Consider the following 8,337-nt stretch of genomic DNA (forward strand, 5'->3'; position numbering starts at 1 on the left):
TTTAAAACATAAAATCAAATTAAAATTTGATGATGCACTCCAGTCCCTCCGGTGCCCACCTCTCGCGGAAGGCCGCGAGCGTACCGGTGGACACCGCGTGCTCCATCTCCAAGGACACCCTGGCGCGGATGTACGCGCGGAAGAGAGGCAGGCAGTCAGGTTGAACGACCCCCTCGACCGCTGCCTGGACCGGCTGATGGTACCCTTGGCCGTGCCCAGGAGCAGTCCTATGAGGAGGCCCGCGGACCTACCTGCTCCCCTCCGCACAGGGTGCCCAAAGATCAGGAGTGTTGGACTGAAGTGCAGCCAGAATTTCAGGAGCAGCCCATTAAATAATAAAACAGGGGCTGCAACCTCGTGCATTCAATAAAAACATGGAACACGGACTCTTCCAGACCGCAGAAATTGCAGGCGACCTGGGAGCCTGTGAACCGGCTTAAAAATTTATTGCACGGCACTGCTCCGTGCACCACCCTCCAGGCCAAGTCCCCGATAAATAGTGGGAGGACTCCCGCGTAGAGTGCCCTCCATCGGGGACCCCCGCCTCCTCCGGACGGCAAGATGGTACGCCATGGCGTGTCCGGATGGCAGGCGAGGATGGCAAAGTTGAGAGTGTGCAGGAGCAGCCCGTACAGGAAACCCCTCCGCGCGGAACTGAAAGGCACGGAGGGGATTTCCCCGAGGCGGCTCAAGTTGTGAGGCGCCGGCTCCCGAGGGAGGTTCCGGGGTTTGGCGCCGATGAGGAATTCTGTCCGGACGGGGGTCAGTTCGGACGGGATCTCCCCACGTGCTTGAGCCTCCTCGATGCACCTAATGGAGTCAGGGCCCAGAGCTGTTTTTAGCGACTCGATGGCATCGGCCGCGCGGCGGACGTCGGCCGAATTTAGGCGCCGCGCCAGCGCGTCTGGCACCATCCAGCCCACTCCTCCGCCATTGAGCAGGTCCCTGACCCTGGTCACCTCACCAGCCACAGCCCTCTCGTCCGAGTGCCACCTAAAACCTCGGTCGTGGAGGTACGGATTCCCGAGCAGCGGCTCCTGCAGGACAGCCACCACTCCAGCCGGTGGAGAGCTGCGCTTGGTGGAGACTTTGTTCCAGACCCTGGTGAGTTCCCTGTAAAAGACAGACAGCTCCTGGAAGGCGGTCCTGACGCCCCCCATGCTCACAAACAGGAGCTGCGTGTCGTAGTTGAGGCCGTGCTGCTGGCGGAAGAAATACGTCGCCAGCGCACGCCACCTAGGAGGGGGCTCGACATAAAGGTATCTCTGCAGGGTCTGAAGACGGAAAGTCGCGAGCTGGGTGCTGACGCACACCAACGACTGACCGCCCTCCCTAAGCGGGAGACTCAAGACCGCAGCAGAGACCCAGTGCTTCCTGTTGTTCCAGAAGAAGTCCACCAGCTTCTTCTGTGTCTTGGTGACAAACGCAGGGGGAGGGGTCAAAGTGACCAGCCGGTACCACAACATGGCAGCCACCAGCTGGTTTATGACTAGCGCTCGACCCCTGTAGGACAGCACTCGAAGCAGTCCTGTCCAGCGCCCTAGGCGAGCTGCGACCTTGGCCTCCAGCTCCTGCCAGCTCGCCGGCCAGGCTTCCTCATTGGGGCTAAGGTAGACTCCCAGATAGAGGAAATGGGTCGTGCTCCAGGCAAAAGGCCTGAGCTCCTCCGGCAAGGAGTCCACCGGCCACTGACCCACCAGGAGTCCAGAACATTTCTTCCAGTTGATCCTGGCGGAGGATGCGGCCGAGTAAATCTCCTGGCACTCACACATCCTCCGCAGGTCAGCGGGATCCTCTACCGCGAGGAGCACGTCATTGGCGTAAGCCAAGAGGACGACCTCCACGCCCGGCCCTTGCAGAGCCAGTCCCATCAACCTCGTCCGCAGGAGGCGCAGGAAAGGCTCCACGCAGATGGCATATAACTGGCCGGACATGGGGCATCCCTGGCGCACCCCTCTCCCAAAGCGAAGGGGCGCCGTCAAGGACCGGTTAACCTTTATCAGACACTCCGCGGCGGCGTACAAAAGTTGGATCCGGGCGACGAAATGCGTCCCGAACCCGAAAGCGCGCAGAGTCCCGGACAGATAGTCGTGATCCACCCTGTCGAGAGATAGGAAGGCGACCGACAGACCAGCCTCCTGGGAATGATGGATGAGGTCCCGGACCAGATCGATGTTGTCGTGGATTGTCCGGCCCGGGACCGTGTAGGACTGGTCGGGGTGGATCACGTGGTCCAGCACGGCGCCAAGGCGAGCAGACATCACCCTGGCGAAGATTTTGTAGTACGTGCCGAGGAGGGAGACCGGGCGCCAGTTCTTAAGGAGGCGGAGATCGCCCTTCTTAGACAGCAGGACGATGACTGCCCTGCGCCAAGAGAGGGGCATCTCCCCGGTCGCCAGACTTTCCCCCAGGACCCGCGCGTAGTCGCCCCCCAGGATGTCCCAGAACGCCCTGTGGAACTCCACGGTCAGCCCGTCCAGCCCCGGGGATTTTCCCCTCGAGAGCCGGTCGAGAGCGCCGGTCAGCTCCGCCAGGCTTAGCGGAGCTTCCAGATTTTCGGCGCCCTCCGGGCCAACCTTCGGCAGCTCCTCCAACAAAACTCTACGCGCTTCCTCGCTGGACGGCTCCGGAGAGAACAGAGCCCCATAATATTCACGAGCCCTGTTGTTGACGCCCTCTGGATCCGAGACGAGAGAGCCATCGTCGGCCAGCAGCGTCAAGAGCTGCTTACGGACACTCTGACTTTTTTCCAGCGAGTAGAAGAAGGGGGAGCCGCAGTCCAGATCCCGCAGGAACCGGATCCGTGACCTCACGAACGCACCTCGGGACCCGACGAGCTGCAGGTCCTTCAGCGCGGCCTTCGCTTCGTACACCATCCACAGGGCCGGGTCCTCGATGACTTGACCGAGACGGGACTCCAGGTCGAGCATCTCTTTTTCTAGGCGCCCGACCCTGGCCACCCGCCTCTTGGTCGACCCCCTCGCGTACTCTTGACAGAAGACGCGGACGTGAGCCTTGCCCACGTCCCACCATAGCCTCAAGGAGGGGAAGCCCCCCTGCTTCCTTCTCCAGTCGGACCAGAATCGACGGAACGAGTCCTGGAACCGCACGTCCTCCAGCAGCCGGTTGTTAAAGTGCCAGTACGCGGACCCCGTCCTCGCGCGGAGCGAAGCGAGCTCCGCCCACACCAGGTGGTGGTCCGAACACGGCACCGGCCGCATGGAGGCCGCCCGGACGCAGGAAACGTACTCCCGAGACATGTAAAGGCGGTCGACTCTAGACCATCCTACTCCAGGCCTCACCCAAGTAAAGGCGCTGGAGTCGGGGTGGAGATTCCGCCAGACGTCCACCAAGTCGAAGGACCCGACCAGGTCCCTCAACTTCTCGATTGCCGTCATGCTCTGCGGGGCATCGGAGTGGTCCCTCGCCTCGAGGGTGCAGTTAAAATCCCCCCCGAGTACAATACAGTCGCCGACGTCGACGGAGCCAAGAAGAGCGGACACTTCTTCGAAGAAGCGCGCTTGCTGCGGGCCGGGCTGAGTGGCGTACACGTTCACGAGATGGAGCGGCACGTCCCCCAGGCGAACCGTGACGTGCAGCAAGTGGCCTGGCACGGGCTCCTCGACCCACAAGATCTCCGGCTGAAAATGCGGGGCCAGCAAGATGGCCACCCCACAAGAAGTGGCGGTGAGGTGGCTCATGCGGACCTCTCCTTGCCAGGAGCCACGTGGTTTCGTCTCCCGGAACGGTGTGGGTTTCTTGCAGGAAGCACACCACATATTTCCCCTCCCGCAGGAGCGAAAAATTGTTAAATCTACGGCGTGCCTCTCTGCCTCCGTTGATGTTGAGGCTGGCTATGGTTATCTTCATGACTAGAGCATAGTGCAACCTCTACCTTAACCTATTGTGGGGGAGGGAGCGGAGTCTTTTGTTGACCTCCACTCCTTCAGCAGCCCAGCGAGGAACCTTTTGAGCCGGCGCAGCTCAAGGCCTTGCGCCTTTGATAAGGGCCCGCCCGCGGCCATGGTTTTAGCGGCGGCGCGGACGGACGCGACGAGCAGCCCCGGCTCGGACCATCTTTCCCGGGCCAGATGGGCTCGGTTGCGGCGACCCTGGCTCTGGACCAAAAAGTCCCGGAGTTCTTTTGCAGGAATGAGGGGGGACTCAGCGGCGGGCACGAGGAGATCCACCGCCTCACTGGCGATGGACTCGAGATCTTCTCCCTCGTCCCCCACCGAGTCCCCGTCCCCCTCCAGGAGGTCACCGCCAGCAGCCGGCCCGTCGACTGCACGAGGTGCGGCAAACGGCCCGGCCGCTCCATCTGGCCCTGGCTCTGCCCCGATCCCACCCCCAGGATCGTCGGCAGAGGAGTCCCCACTGGGCTCTTTTAAAAGCGGTGCTGGGTCAGGAAGCGACAACGGAAGGGGTTCCTCCTCCGCCCCAGGAACCGGGGAACATGGAGAGACCCGGCCAAAGTAATTATCCAGGTCCTCCAAGTACCCCAGCTCCAGAGTAGGGGGCGAGGGTTGTTGTTCTTCCCCCTCCCCGCCGCCACCCCCCGGCCCAGCGTGTACAGAATCATTAAAATTGTTAACATTTTGTGTTTCTTCCGGGTCGAGCGACTCCCGGGAGAAGTTGGTTAATAGCTGGGCGGGCTCAGGTTCGGCCTTTTCGGCCCCGCCCGCCTCAGTCCCCGGGACGCTCGACCTGGCGGCTACGCATTCCTCCGCTGGCCCCACGCCCCCCACGACAGGCAGATCTTCCACGCTATCCCCGGGAGGCAGAGGCTGGGCAGCCTCGACTGCCCCACCCTCCCCAGGGACAGATTCCTCTCGCCTACGGCGCAGCTTGGGGGCGCTGGTGGGGGATGCGGGCTACGCGGCGGGCACCGACTCCTCCGCGGAGGGATGTTGTTCCCCCTCCGCCTCATTGGAGCGGCGCCTCCTTTTGTTCCTGGGGGTGCGCGGAGGCAGGGAGACCTCCATGTCTGCTGAGGCCTCCCACTCCACCCCCCCCTTTTTCTTTTCTTGCCCGCGCCCGAGCCCCTCTGCGGTATTCGTCAAGGGCTCGGGCACGGGCTCAGGGCACCCCGCGCTCGCCGATGACTGGGTTGGGCTGAACGCGGTGGTCAATCTTTCCGGCGCACTGAGGGGACCCGCCTCGAGATGTTTCGCCTTCCTCCACGCCTTCCTTCCGATTGGATGCTCTCCCTCCCCCCCGCCGGAGGCCGTGAAAACAAAGGCCCCCGACGATGCCCGCGCACCTACGGCTCCCGGTACGCGGACGCTACTAGGGGGAGGGGTGGCGGCGGCGCCAGCCTTGGCCGCCCTCGGTGGTTTGGCGGCCTTGGAGGCGGGGCAGTTCTTGCGAACGTGCCCCACCTCCCTACAGGCATGGCATCGCACGCCGTCCGACATCCAGAAGACGCGGTAGGCAGTCCCCTCGTGCACCACATTAAAATTGCCCTCTGTCGTCTCCTCCCGCACCAGCCGGACAAAGAGCTGGCGGCGGAAGGAGAACACGTGGCGCAGGCTGTTCTCCCTGAGGCCGAGCGGTATGGGGTTGATCCCCGACCTTACCTCCCCCAGTTGGTGTAGGTGAGGGAGGAGGAGCTCAGCGGGAACAAAGGGCGGGACGTTTGAAATGATGACCCTCTGCGCGGTGGCCTCGAGAGGGTCCACCGGCAGGAACGTCCCGCCCACCGTGAGCCCCTTTTCGAGGGCCAGGGACAGCGCCTGCTCCGACCCCAGGAAGAACACAGCCTTCCCAGACATCTTGAAGGCCGCGACAATGGCCGAGGGGCCAACTAACCCAGCCATCGCCCGCACGCACTCCTCGATGCTCATTGTGGGGTGAGTGTAGCTCTTGACTCCGTGTTTTTTTGTTATCAGTCTGAATGGTGGCAGGGCAGCAGGAGACACAGGAGGCGCCGTAGATGTGGACGCCGCCTGCGCATATGTCCTAGCTGGCCCTGCCACCGGCGTGGATGGGGTCGCCATCACGGGGTCCCTTTAAGGGCTACACCCACCCCAAAGTCACAGGCCTTAATGGTCTTTAATTGGCCTCGTTGGTTTTTTTGAGCAGAGGGAGCTCTTAATGGGGCACACCTCTCCCCTAGTTAACGAATGGGGAGGGGCCTTGCTCCCTCTGCTCAGTTGTCTTAATTGTTTTACAATTAGGAGGAAAGGGCTCTCAGAGAGAGAGGGGAGAGACAGAGAGAGAGAGAGAGAAAAAGAGAGCGGGGGGTGGGAAAGAGGGAAGCTGCGAGGGCAGGTCTCCCCTCACAGCGATGGGTGGGTGTTTCTTGGGGTGCACTCCCCAGATGGCAAAAAACAGTCTTTGTAGAATGGTCTTCGGGTGGGGGGAGAAGATGTCTTCACCTGGGGTAGCTGGAGCCACCCAGGCACACACTCCCAACGATGTTTAATAGGGTGATTAGTACTTCTTCAGCCAGGTAGCTCCAGCTATCTCAGGCTAGGCAATGGGGGAGGGGTGATTCAGTGGTGTGTGGGGCCTAGCTGTAAGCAAGACCCCCACACACACTTCCACACACACACACCCCCCGCGATGTTCCGGCCCTCAAGTTATCTTCTTTCCTCCCCCCACCGATACAACAAAGTCTTTCGGGGAATGCACCAAAACACACCCACCTGTCGAAGATTGTAGAAATGACTCTCCCTCCTTCCACACTGGATGGTGTTTTCTCAGGATGTTCTTTTCCCCCTCTCTCCAATGCTCTATAGTAGCAATAAATGATAAATTTTCTGCTCTCCTCCTCTCCCTCTGGACGTTGAATTGTAGTAAACCAGCCCCCTCCTCCTCTTCCTGGGCTGGTCTCAGGGCTCACTCCAGGCCTTCCAGACAGGAGCAAAAGCAGGGAGTTCCTTCTCTCACTACAGCACAGCTCCAACTGAATAGGCCAAGCCTCCAAAGCTCCACCATTGGTCCACAGATCCCTGAAAGTAGCAGGCCAGGTGGATAAGGTGGTTAAGAAGGCATACGGAATGCTTGCCTTTATTGGCCGAGGCATAGAATATAAGAACAGGGAGGTTATGTTTAAATTGTATAATACTTTGGTTCGGCCACAGCTGGAGCACTGCGTGCAGTTCTGGTCGCTATATTATAGGAAGGACGTGATTGCTCTAGAGGAGGTGCAGAGGAGATTTACTAGGATGCTGCCTGGAATGGAGAATCTTAGCTATAAGGACAGATTGGATAGGCTGGGTTTGTTCTCATTGGAACAGATAAGGTTGAGAGGAGACCTCAATGAGGTGTACAAAATATTGAGAGGCCTGCATATAGTGGATAGTAAGGGTCTAATTCCATTGGTGGAGGAGTCTATTATGAGGGGGCATAGTTTTAAGGTGGTTGGTGGAAGGTTCAGAGGGGATTTGAGTGGGGGGGGGTCAGGGGGGCTTCTTCAAGCAGAGGGTTGTGGGGGTCTGGAACTCACTGCCTGGAAGGGTGTTGGATACAGAAACCCTCACCACATTTAAGAGGTGCTTGAGTGGGCATTTAAAGTGCTGTAACCTGCAAGGTTACGGACCTAGAACTGGTAATTGGGATTAGACTGGATGACTTGTTGTTGGCCAGCGCAGATACGATGGTAAGTACTACAGGGAATCAAATGCGGCCAGGGTGATCTCTTGGACTAGTTTGATCGCCTGTAATTTTCCCAGATTTTTTTTTCCCCCAATTGTCCTGGGTTTTTATCTTTTTTGCCTCTCCCAAGTGATCACATGGCTCTGGTTGGGGTGGAATGTAGAATGTTAGGGGTGTCGCAGTTGTGTGGGGTGGACTGGTTGGGCTGGGTGCTCTTTACCTTTCCGCCATTGTTCATTGGTTTATATGTAATCTGCAGGGCTGCTGACCAAGGGCCTTGTGGCTCTTTGTCGGCCGGCGCGAACACGATGGGCCGAAATGGCCTCCTTCCGCACTGTAAATTTCTATGTTTCTATGTGTACAGAATCCCAATAGACCCTGGCCCCTTTCTAATTGCTCCCAGTGTAAAGAATCCCAATAGACCCCAGTCCCTAACCATTCTCTCCCAGTGCACAGAATCCTGATAGACTCCAGCCCCTTCCCATTCTCTCCCAGTTTATTGAATCCCAATGAATTCATATATTTCTTGATTGTATCAGGAATTCTATACCTGAATAAATTAAGGCAAAATCATGATTGAAAGCTTAAGTATTCCCGTTTGTGTTGTTAATGCTTGGACAGACACTGAGCTACCCTGTGAGATATTTTACCAGCTCACGGCCTGCTTCAGCTGCCTGACAACAGTGTGTATTTGTGTCTGGGTTCAAACACTAATGATTGAAGCATTGAGCTGGC

This window comes from Pristiophorus japonicus, chromosome 14 (assembly GCF_044704955.1).
Source record: "Pristiophorus japonicus isolate sPriJap1 chromosome 14, sPriJap1.hap1, whole genome shotgun sequence".
Classification (NCBI taxonomy): domain Eukaryota; kingdom Metazoa; phylum Chordata; class Chondrichthyes; family Pristiophoridae; genus Pristiophorus; species Pristiophorus japonicus.